This window comes from Acomys russatus, chromosome 24 (assembly GCF_903995435.1).
Source record: "Acomys russatus chromosome 24, mAcoRus1.1, whole genome shotgun sequence".
NCBI classification, from domain to species: Eukaryota; Metazoa; Chordata; class Mammalia; order Rodentia; family Muridae; genus Acomys; species Acomys russatus.
Window position 1 is genome coordinate 47,049,277 of NC_067160.1, and position 12,315 is coordinate 47,061,591.

Below are 12,315 nucleotides of genomic sequence, written 5' to 3' on the forward strand. Positions count from 1 at the left end.
CACACTCTCTCTCATGCCAGTCTCTCTCCATGCCCGTGTCTGCATGCTTAAATTCTGCAGCTCACTACTGACTCCATCGCTTATTCCTAGCAAGTGCTTTATTGAATGTTTACTTTGTGCTCCGACCTGAAGGTGGTAGAGACACCATCGCCCTAGTCTGCTTGCTGAATGGTGCGGATCTTGAGCTCTCCCGGGCCCGTCCTCAAGGCTGAGGAGGGCAAGTCTGCCATGGCTCTGTCCACTTCACGTGTTCCACCTGGTTCTGTCGTGACCAGAATGATGACCAATCTGATCGTATCTCTGATGATGTCTCGTGTGTCCACATGCCTTTTTTCTGGGCCTCAGACTCTTGACTCTCTGCATCATATCTCTAATGAATGAGCGATGGTTGCCCCCCCTCACTCCCCCACCCCCATCCCGCTGTCCTTGCCTGGGAGGTGGAGGTCACTATAGGAATGTTCTGGAGAAGTCAGAAAACAGCCTATTTTGCTCCTCTCTCTGGGAGTCAGAGCTCTATCCAGGTCAGGCCCAGGGGCTCAGACCACCCTGTTTCACTCAGAGGCTAGCTCCAGCAATGGCAACTGACACTGCCGAGAGCAAAGGAACAGGCGCATCCTGGCAAAGGGGCCTCGCTAGATAGAGCTAGGAAGAAACCGAGGGAGAAATGTGCACGGATGCATGCCAGAGGCCAGAAGGCCCAGGAAAAGCAGAAGGCAAGGGATCTAGGTGTGGAGCTGGAGTCGGCAGTGGTCCCCAGGGGCAGCCAGAACAGCAAAGAGTCCCCAGACCACAGCAGAAGGCTCTGGCTTCAATACTGTATGACCTTTTGCTAGCCTTTCCCCTCTCTGGACCTCGATAGTTCTGCTGGTTTAAATATAGACTCCTAGGTGTCCACATGCCCAGTCTAGGGACAGAAAGGACCCGATGTGATCCATTCATGCTCTATGGCTTGGTGGTCACTCCATCTACTTCAGGGCTCCATTGTGACCAGGATGAGGACAATAGGTGAGGTGACATCCCCGTAAGGTCCCTGATGGTGTGTGCATTTGCACTTCTATCTCTAGGTTCCAGAACCCTGTTTTCAGTGCCGTGTCTACATTGATAGTAGGAGCTTTTCAGAGGTTGCCAGAAGGAAGTGAGGTGGGACACATGCAGACCTGAGTCCTGGGCACCCTCAGCTTTGGGGCTGTCGGTGGGTGGGCGAGTGTAAAGTGGGCAGCTGGGTCCCCTCTCTTCTCCTCCTCCTGCAGCCTCCATCCCTGTGTTGACTTCAGCCAGGATCCATGACAGCCACTGGGAGCACCTGCAGACAGACACTGGTGAGGGGGCGCAAGTCCACTTAGATACTCTGTTCAGTTCTGGGGATGGTGACTCTAGCTCCCATGGCTGGCTTGCTACCTACTGACCTCAGGCCCACCATGGGCTGAGCAAGCAGAGGTGGGCTGAGGGGCCCAGGGCCCAGGGCCAAGGTACAGACAGAGCTTCAGAAGGTGCGGAAAACCCCTACTCATGAAGGGGTCCTGTGAGCCAATCCTAGGGAAACAAGCAGAGTCTCCAAACATCCATTGAGGATGGATTTGGAGCCTCCTGAAGCCCAATTCTTAGGATATTCTCTTCCTCCATCACAAAGGAGCGGTGGGGTGGCGGGGGGGGGGGGGGGGGGGGAAGCAGAAAGAAACCCTGAGAACAGTTATGAGACAGGTTTCAACTCTGCCAACTGCCTTAGGCTGGCTGCCTTCACCAGTTGCTGATTGCTCTCAGACCCACAGCATAAGCTCCCACACGAAATAATGATGCTGTAATGATAATAACACCAGCACCACGGGCTCTCATCTGGTCAGAGCCACCACGTAACAGGAATGCTCGGGGCGACCCACCAGCTAGCGGTTAAAACAGTAAAACCCACATTGTTAAGGAACCTCCACCGAATCATCTCTAGCACCCCCGACATGAGCCCGGATGCAGGTACTGAGGCGCCACTGTCCATTTTGGGCCCGGGCAGAGAGAGTCTCCACTCTGAGCATGTCCGTGACTCAGGTAACCTGGAGAACTTCGTGCAGAATGGGAGCCCTGTGCCCGCGTAAGGCTAGACCCAAGCCCCCTCCACTACCACCCACTGCTCCTCGAAACCCCTCTCTCAAAGCCTGAGCAATCAGGGCTGCAGCCTCCAAGGGCTGGAGCTTGTGCCCGCCTCCTCTCAGCCCCTCCCTCTCGCTGCAAACCCAGCTCATTTGCATGTGGATCGCGCCTGCCACCATGGGTGCTGGGGTCAATTGAAACTCAAGAAAAGAGAAGAAATTTATGCAAAACTGTTGATTGCATTTGTATGTAATGAAATCATCCAATATTCATCTGACTATAGAATCTAATCTGAGAAGAGAACTGAAGGACATGAGTGTCACTGCAAAAGCGTAATGAGCCACTGTAGTGATTAAAAAAGCTCTTGAGCCTTCTGAAAAATCCAGGCAGAAATAGCGTCTAATCAACTCTGAATATAGGAGGCGAGATTGGGCTGGCGCGCTGCGCACGGCCCGCCCGGGCGCTGGGGGTGCGCGGTAAACCCTGGCGGTCGCGGTCTGTGGGTGCCAAGCGCTTGGCCACAATCAGCTGAGGCCTCAGCGCACAAAGCAATCCGCCTCCCGTCACGCAGAAAGAACCCAGTCACAGCTGTTGCGAAGAGGTGTTCTCTGACAAAACCCCTCTCTTCTCTAAGCGCCGGGCTTTGTCTTCCTGAACTTGGGCACTATCTTATGGCTTTACCTGGGGAATGTCGGTCTCGTCCATCAGCCTTGTGAGGTCAGCAACCGTGTGGTGACTGGTTTACCTCTGGAACTTGCGGAGGCAGCCTCCGAGGAGATTCAAGCATGGATCAACCCCACCTCATCGAGCGGCCAAATGCGTTAAAGCCGTTTGTTCATTCAGCAGATTCTTGCCAAATGGATAGGATAGTGTGTGAGAGGCTTCGTTCCTGGCACTGAACAGGCTGTGGGGACTGAGAGAGTTCCTGCCCATCGGTCGTTGTGGTGGGGGACAGTCCAGGAGCACAGGACAGCTGTCAGTGGGCACTGGTGTAACAAACTGGAATCTGAGTCTGGAGCAGAGACACAGAAGAGGCTGCTGAGGCACTTTACCTCCTCTGGGGTCTAGCTCCAAGGTGGCAAGAAAGGAGCGAAGTACGGCAGCTTCTCAGCTCCGAGTGATTTATATAGTACCCGCCTCTCCCAAATTCGACGGCTTTCCGGAGCCTGCTCTCCTGGCTCACGTAAACTAAGGGCTCCCAGACTCCCCACCGCGCCTTTTGCGCGCTAATCCCTGGAGTTTTCTCCTCTCTTATTCTCTATCTTTCTGTCTCCCTAGCTCATCTGGGGAAGGCCACACAAGGCTATCCCATGCAGCTGTGGTCACTTGGGTCTGGAGCATTCTGGGTAAAAGGAGTAGATTATGTAATGTCTCTGGAGGGAGGGGGCGGGCCTGCGCAAGGAAACCCAGCTGGAGCGGGGAGTGGCCTGGACACCTGTCCCAGCCAGGGTTTCTGTTAAAACCTTGACAGCAGGGAGGGTCATGGTTTGCATTTTGGAGAGTTGGTCAAACAGAAAAAGATGAGTTAAGGGGGCTCTTAGCTCTGCAGGGACGGAGATGGGCCAAGAGGGGCTGGTCACTGGAGGCTTTGAGGAGGGCCAAGACTGTCCTAAGAGGGTTGGTCAGATGGTTAGGGATGGAGCAGAGGGAAGCAAGCTGGTCGGTAGGAGCCAGCTGCAGGCGCCCACAGTTCAGCTATGATCAAGACACCATGTTGCCTATTATTAAGGTGGTTCCAAGTTGGAATCAATTGGTTCTGAGAACCCAGGAGAAGCTGATGAAACTACTATATACTTTTTTTTTTTTTAACCCCAAGCAGGGCATCTGACATCAAAGGGCCTTTGTGAGTCACTTGTGTACTTTAAGCCTTAAATTCACTAAAAATCTAAGTGGACGAGCTTTGGGTCCTTTTCTTGTTTCCCAAAGCCTGTGGTTTTGATGCCCTATGATGACACAGAGACATTTCTGGACCCAGTGCCTTAAAAATCCCAGCGTGGAAGCAGGGCGTGGTGATGCATGCCTTTAATCCCAATACTTGAGAGGCAGAGGCAGGCAGATCTCTGTGAGTTCGAGGCCAGCCTGGTCTACAAAGTGAGTCCAGGATAGCCAAGGCTACACAGAGAAATCCTGGCTAAAAGAAGAAGAAGAAGAAGAAGGAGGAGGAGGAGGAGGAGGAGGAGGAGGAGGAGGAGGAGGAGGAGGAGGAGGAGAAGAAACCATAAAAACAAAACAAAACAAAAAAACCAAACCAAAACAAACAAACAAAAAGCCCAGTGTGGAGTCAGGCAAACTGAGTAGAGACAGGGCGCAATCACAAATGTGGACTCAAGTCTCAGTTTGGCCACTCACTTTTGGTCTTGATGGGCAGTTCACAGACATGTGTACACACACTCATGTAAGCGCGCGTGCACACACACACACACACACACACACACACACACACACACATACACCTCTGCACCTCACTATCACCCTCTGTACAGCAGGGGAGTGCCCTAAAACTGGTGGTGCACTCCTTTAATCCAAGCAGAAAGAAAGCCTTGCTCAGTTGAAAGCAAGAAGAGATCACAGGGGAATCATGGGAAGGGGGATTTCCCGGATGTGGACCATTTAGATTAGACCTAAAGGAGAGCCAGGAGAGTTCTCTCTCTCTCTCTCTCTCTCTCTCTCTCTCTCTCTCTCTCTCTCTCTCTCTCTCTCTCTCTCCCCCCTCCCTCTCTCCTTCTCTCTGTCCTTCTCTTTCCTCTCTCCCTCCCTTCCTCCTTTCTCTTTTCTGAAAAACAGCTTAACAGTCAAGACTGATAGAAAGGGTGAGATGCTCAGCCCGTGGTTGCTGCCAAACCTGACAACCTGAGCCACATCCCCAAAAGCCTCCTAGTGAAAGGAAAGAATCGACTTCCAGATCCTGTGTTCTGACTTCCACATGTGCACGTGACATGTGCACACACTCACACACTAAGTGAATAAATAAACATTAAAAAAAAAGGAAGAAGAAGAAAGCCTGAGAACGATGGTGGAATGGAGGCCACGCCTACCTAAAATCTCAGTATTTAGGAGGCTGAGACAGATGGACTAAGGACCTGGGCTATAGAGGGGAAACTTATCTATAAACAAACAAATAAAATCCTTGGTGCCAGGACCAATGACACACACACACTCAGAAGATAGAGGCAGGCAGATCTGTATGAGTTCAAGGCTAACCTGGTCTACAGAATGATTCCCGGGGCTATTTACTAAGACTCCGACTCAAAGTAAGACAAAATAAAACAAAATGGAGGCTTGAGAGAAAAGCTCAGCCATTAAGAGCCCTGGCTGCTCTTCCAGGGGACCTGGTTCAATTTTCAGCACCTTCTGTAAATCCAGTCCTAGGGGATCTGATGCCCTCTTCTGGCCTCCAAGGGCACTGCTCCCATGCGGCACACACACACATACTTGCAGCCAAATCACCCATTTAATAAAAGATCAATAAGCAAACAAACTAAGACAAGAAAACAATATCTGGAATACACAGTAACAACCACCCCTGTCTTCACAGCATGTATGTACACACAAATATCTACACGCTGTGAAGACATTGGGGTGCCACTCCGCAGTGGCAATCACCACCACACTTTACTAAGTATCTCTCACAACCCACTCTCCTTTTCATTTTCTTTCTTTCTTTTTCCTGTTTTTTTTTTTTTTTTTTTTTTTTTTTTTTGAGACAGGCTTTCTCTGTGTCACCCTGGCTATCCTGGACTCACTTTGTAGACCAGGCTGTCCTAGAATTCAGAGATCCACCTGCCTCCGCCTCCCAAATCCTGGGATTAAAGGTGTGCGCTACCATGCCCAGCTTTTCTATTCATTTTCTAAAAAAAAAAAAAAAGGGGGGGAGGAGCAACCATTTTAGGAGTAGTTGCTATGTGTGACACTGGTTTACACAAATGTATGTATGTATGTATGTATGTATGTATGCATGTATGTATGTATGTATGTATGTATGTAATGACCAGGCTTGCTTCCTTTTAAGCCCTTTGTGCTTAGAAGCTCATTTTAGCTAAAACCTACCACCTTGGCTCAAGGCCAGGAGGGGCTTGAACCCAGGCCAGGAGTATTCAGGTGTCCTCTGGAAGTGAAGGAGTGTGGGGACAGGCCCTCAGAAAGCCTACTTCTTTGCTGTCCCTGGGGAAGGCTTTGCTGCTCTTTGTATTCATTGTCTCTTTAATGACCTGCTGAAGTCAAGTACCCATTGTTTTCTGGGCTGGGGCAGCCTCCCCGCTTTCCTTCCCTGCCTTCCTCTGGCAGATGGCCTTATCTAGTCCTGCAGCCTGCCAGACCCAGCTACTGCAGCTTCCTCCAGCCACACCCCTCCAGGACCCAGGCTCCTGCACAGGGCCCTGAGGCCTCCAACCAGCCTCTGCCCCACTTTTCTTTATAAAAAGCTGATCTTCCCCCTCCTCCCTCTGTCTTTGGGCTCTGCCACCTCTCTGTCTGTCTGTCTCAGAATCCTAGCTCCTGTCGTCTATGTAAGCGTCTTCCGTGGTAACACATGATGCTTCCGTCTCATTGTCACACCCTCCACCGTCTCTCCTCTCGCTGCCTGCCTCTACCTGGAAATATCCAAGCTTGCGCACATGTAAGCCTCTGCCTCATAGCTCCATGTTTGTCTCTGTCCCCTTCCCATGTGCAGCTCTGTCTTTTCTATCCCTCCTGTCCTCTCTGACTCGCCTCCCCGCACCCATCCCTCCGTTCTTTCCTCCCTTGCTCCACTCTAAACCCCTCTTGATTGACTATTATCCCGTTTCCGACCCTGGCCTCACCACTACTGCACACTCACCCACGGGGGTCCCCGAGACACCACATGGGTCAAACCGCCTCCGCGTGCGCCTTTTCTCCCTGGTTACCTCTCTAGCTTCCTGTGGATGCCTGTCAGCTTCAGAGACAGCAGCAGCGGGAGTGGGCGTGAGGGCCTCTAGCTCCCAGACTCTGAGATTCGGGCATCTGCAGAGTTAAAAATAGACAAACAAATAGAAACCAGCAGAAGTTAAAAATAAATAAATAAATAAAGGCCAGAGAGATGGCTCGGCGAGCAAAGGCACCTGCAGCCAAGCCTGACGAAAACCCAAAACCCACATGGTAGGGGAGAGCTGACTCTTGAAAGTTGTCCTCTGACCCCGACATATGTGCCCATGCATGCACACATAAAAGAACGTGATTTAAAATAAATCATAAATAAGTGGGGACTACTGAGTGTGCAAGTCTTCATTTTTTTTTTAAACAAAAGGACTTAAAAAAAAAAAAAAAAGAAGAAAAAGAAGAAAAGAAATATCAGCTTCTCACTGCACAATAGAATGCTTAACACCAAAGACGGAAGAGCAAGGACCTGACATTTTAAGTTAAATTTGGACAAAGTCCATGAATGTAATTTTATGAGGTCATTTGTTCTGTTGCCTTTAAGTCACTTATTTTGCCTTAGACAGGTGAAGTCAACAGGGCTCCCTGACAGCACCTTCTTCCTGGTACCCATAGGAAAGCCGAGTGAACTTTAATAATTAATAGTAGAAAGTACAAATTGAGCTGCGTGTGGTGGTGCACGCCTTTAGTTCCAGCACTCGGGAGGCAGAGGCAGGCAGATCACTGTGAGTTCAAGGCCAGCCTGGTCTATAAAGTGTGTCCAGGACAGCTAGGGCTCTACGGAAAAGCCCTGTCTCGAAAAACAAAAAGCAAGCAAGCAAACAAACAAAATGAAAGTACAAACTGGACCAGGACCTAGAAGCTCTCACTTACCTAGCACTTCACAGAGCCCTTTCCAGCCTCCCCACCCTTCCCCCCACCCCACCACCCCCAACCCCGTCTTGATATCTCAGTTAACTTACAGAGGTGCCTGCCTAGGAGTCACTGTCCTCTGTGTCCTTGGCCAAGTAAATGGACCCCTGTGCTTCTATCCTCAGTCACAAAGTAACAAGTAGCCCCTAAGTTGCCAGGTGGATAGTCAAGTCCAGTTCTTGTCAGCCACTCTGACTATCTGGGAGGATGGGTGGGGGAGCTATTGTCGTTGAGAACCGGAGCCTGGAGAGGAGAGAAGACATCTATGGTCATCAGGGAGCCCCACAACAGAGAATGAGCCAGTTTGGGGAGGTGCTAGTGTACTGGAAATCTTAGACAGGGGGGCTTGGAATCTCACCCAGGATGCCTTGGAACACAGGGGTCAAGAGGCAGGCACAGGATTAGAGTGAAGACATTTCTCTTTCTGCAGGCTGTATTCCAAGACCAGGAACTAGCACTCTTGTCCAGGATGAGGAGTACTCCCAGCAGGAGCAAAGCGAGGCCTGCTAATGGGCATTGCTGGATACAGGGGCCAGCCACAAGGAGCCTGTGCAGGGAGAAGGATGGTAGATGCCAGTATTGGGGACACTACGCATTATCTTCCAGAGTAGCCCGGAAACCCTTGTGGAGGCTTAGCTGATGAGACTGAAGGTTCTGGGTGGACATATTCAAAGGATTATCAGAGACTCTGGGTGTCTTCAAGTCCTAGCAGACCCTTGGAAGCAGACATATTGTTTCCTCCAGCCCTGCTTTGTACCAAACACAGTTCTGAACAGAGATGCACACCTTGGAAGGAACACAGAGATTCTCGCAGGAGGCTCCTCCAAGCTTAGGCACAGTTGCCTCATGGGTGGAGTCAAGTGTTCAGAGTCCCACCCTGTGGTGACCTGCCTGGGACGTCTGTCACACCTTCTCCCTGGGCAGGGTGCCACACGCCTTTAGTCCCAGCACTCAGGAGGCAGAGGCAGGTGGATCTCTGTGAGTTTGAGGCCAGCCTGGTTTACAAAGCGAGTCCAGGACAGCCAGGGCTGTTAAGTAGAGAAACCCTGTCTCGAAAAGAACCTCTCAAGGATGTGCCTTGAACAGAGAGAAGTGGCAGGAGGCGACTTACTGGATAGAGAATGAAGGGTGGTAAATGGTTTGGGACCTGGGTCGGTGGTGGTGCCTGTCATGTGAGGACCCAGAGAAGAGTCAGGGCTGCCGAGTCTGAGGCTGTGAGATGCTGAGGAGGCAAATGCAAGCCTAGAAAGCAGAAGGAACAGAGGCACTGTGTTGAGAGGAACGTGGAACCACGGGGAACCATGAAGTCTGGGAAAGCTTTGCCCTTCGGTTGGGACAGGTATTAAGGTAGAACACTCTAGGCTGAGGGAAGAGCTGGGACTTGGAAGAAAGCTGTCTGCCATCTGAGGAAGGGTAATAGAGCATCTAAGTGGTGGTTGTACCAGGGTGGTTGTGGGAGTTACACATCTCTTCAGGGTCTGAAAAAGATAGACCAGCCAGAAGTCAACAGACACAAGGCTGAAGAGTCTAATTCACTGGACAATGTGGCGTGGGGGTGTTGAAAGGGTTCTGGGCTGCTAGGCATGGTGGATCACGCCTTTAATCTCAGCACTCGGAAAGCAGAGGCAGGCAGATCACTGTGAGTTAAAGGCCAGTCTGGTCTACAAAGCAAGTCAAGGACAGCCAGGACTATACAGAGAAACCCTGTCTCGAAAGACAAAAAAAGAGCACCATTATTAGCCGGGCAGTGGTGGTGCATGCCTTTAATCCTAGCACTCGGGAGGCAGAGGCAGGTGGATCTCTGTAAATTTGAGGCCAGCCTGGTCTACAAAGTGAGTCCAGGACAGCCAAGGCTACACAGAGAAACCCTGTCTTGAAAAACAAAACACAACAAACAAACAACAACAAACCCCCATTATTTCCTTCTCCTCCTCCCCCTTCTATTCTCCTCCTCCCCATCCTCACCCATCCCCTTTCTGATTTATGTATTTTTATCCGCATTGGTGTTTTGCCTGTATGTATTTGTCAACTCACCTAAAGCTGCATTACACAGTCGTGAGCTGCCACGTGGGTGCTCTGGAAGAACAGCCACTGCTCTTGACTACTGAGCCGTCTCTCTCCAGCTCCTCTCTGCCTCTTTCCCTCCCCACCCCACCCCCGCCCCACCTTTCCTTTTTTCCTCTGTGTAGCCCTGGCTGTCCTAGAACTTGCTTTGTAGACCAGGCTGGCCTAGAACTCAGAGGTCAGAAGGTGTGTGCTACCACCACACAGCTGGAGAGATGGCTCAGAGGTTAGGGGCACTGACTACTCCTCCAGAGGTCCTGAGTTCAACTCCTAGCAACCACATGGTGGCTCACAAACATCGGTAATGTGATCTGATGCCTTCTTCTGGCCTATGGGTGTATATGCAGACAGAGAGAGCACTATATTCACAATAATAGATCTTTTTTGTTTGTTTGTTTGTTTGTTTATCGAGACAGGGTTTCTCTGTGTAGCCCTGGCTGTCCTGGACAATAAATAAATCTTTTTTTTTTTTTTTTAAACAAACATTTCTACACTTCATTTTCCGGGTGCATATAAATGTTGCCCTCAGCATGGAGATTGCTCCTTAGCTGTGCATCATGGAAGCTGAGCTCACATAGGGCAGGGCAAGCATCAGTCAGCGGCCTCAGGAGCATGGACCTTCACGGCAAGCAGTTGGGCTAAAGAGGAAGTGCACTCTGCAAACCAAATGGCATATTGCAAGGCCAGCACCTGTGCCGCCATTGCTTCTATATCACTGTTGACTACATGGCTGTCATGCTTCTTCCCTCAGGTTCTCCAACATGTTCTAGAGACGCTGCCAACATATGGGGTGTGGCCTCCTTGGGTGTTTACAGGAGCCAGGGCCTATGGATGATGTCTTAGGTGGTCTTTCATCGGCTGCTTTATTCAGCAAGGTGCCTCTCTTCCATCATCGTCCACACCTAGCCTAGGACAGCACCACAGGCATTTGGAATAACTGCCAGTGAAGCCGGGTGGTGGCGGCAGCTGCGCACACCTTTAATCCCAGCACTCGGGAGGCAGAGGCAGGTGGATCATTGTGAGTTCGAGGCCAGCCTGGTCTACAAAGTGAGTTCAGGACAGAGAAACCCAGTCTTGAAAAACCAAACCAAACCAAACCAAACCAAAAACAAAAAAACCAAACTAAAACAAAACAACAACAAAAACGTGCTTCAAAGTTAGAGCTGGGTTTGAAACTCCACTCTAGGGCTCGCTAAGCTGTGTGACTGTGGTTGCATAAACACAGGTGAAAGCAGTACTACAGGTCTAGCTTGGAGCCTAGATCACAGTGGACGTTCAATAAGCCTGCAGCTGCAGCTCCAGGGCAGAGTGGGATTTCCCAGATCATCTGAGAATAGGAGTCTTTTGTTTTGAAATACAATTTCAGTAATTATTTCTCTTCTATGTGAGCATGTGTGTATCAAGGTACACACATGGAGGTCAGAGGACAACGCGAGAGAGTCAGCTCTCTCCTTCCACTATGTAAGTAGGTCCCCAGGATTTACCTCAGCCAGACTTGGCGGTAAGTGCTCTTACTCACTGAGCTGTTGCACCCATTTTTTTTTTTTTAAGATGGGATTGCCCAGGCTGGCCTCAAACTCAAGGTGATTCTCTTGCCTTAGCCTCCCAAGTGTGAGGTTATACTCATTAAATCTGGTGAATAGTGATCTTTTTATCATTATCATAAAAAAAAAAACCCACCAAAAAACAAAAAAACAAAAAAACTTTAGGTAGTCCTTTAATACACTGGATTACTAAAAACAAACCACGGTTTAACAGTCTATAAGTAACAGTAGTGCAGGAATAGGGCGGCAACTGTCTGTATACTTGACAAATGGCCACAGCAACTTTAGGGTAAGACAAATAAACCAGAAGATGAACACAACAGCTCTCCTCTTTCTACACTCTTCATTTTAAATGGGGCTAAGATTAGAGAGTTGTGAGAAATTGTAAAAATTTGTGTGGAGGGGACATATGTGAGTGTGCAGGTGCATGTGTGTGCGTGTGTGAAATGTAAGTGTGCAGGTGCATTTGTGTGTGTGACACATGTAAGCATATGGGTGCATTAGTGGCTGTGTGTGAAATGTGAGTGTACAGGAATATTTGTGTGTGTGCGTGCATGAGAAATGTGAGTATACAGGTGCATTGGGGGGACACATGTAAGTGTACAGGTAATCTGTGTGTAACACATGTGAGTACATGGGTGCATTTGTTGGGGAGGGACACATGAGTATATAGATGCATTTGTGTGGGTGGACACATGTGAGTGTACAGTTGCATCTGTGTGGGAGGACACATGTGAGTGTACAGTTGCATCTGTGTGGGAGGACACATGTGAGTGTACAGGTGAACTTGTGTATGGAACACACATCAGCGTACGGGTGCATT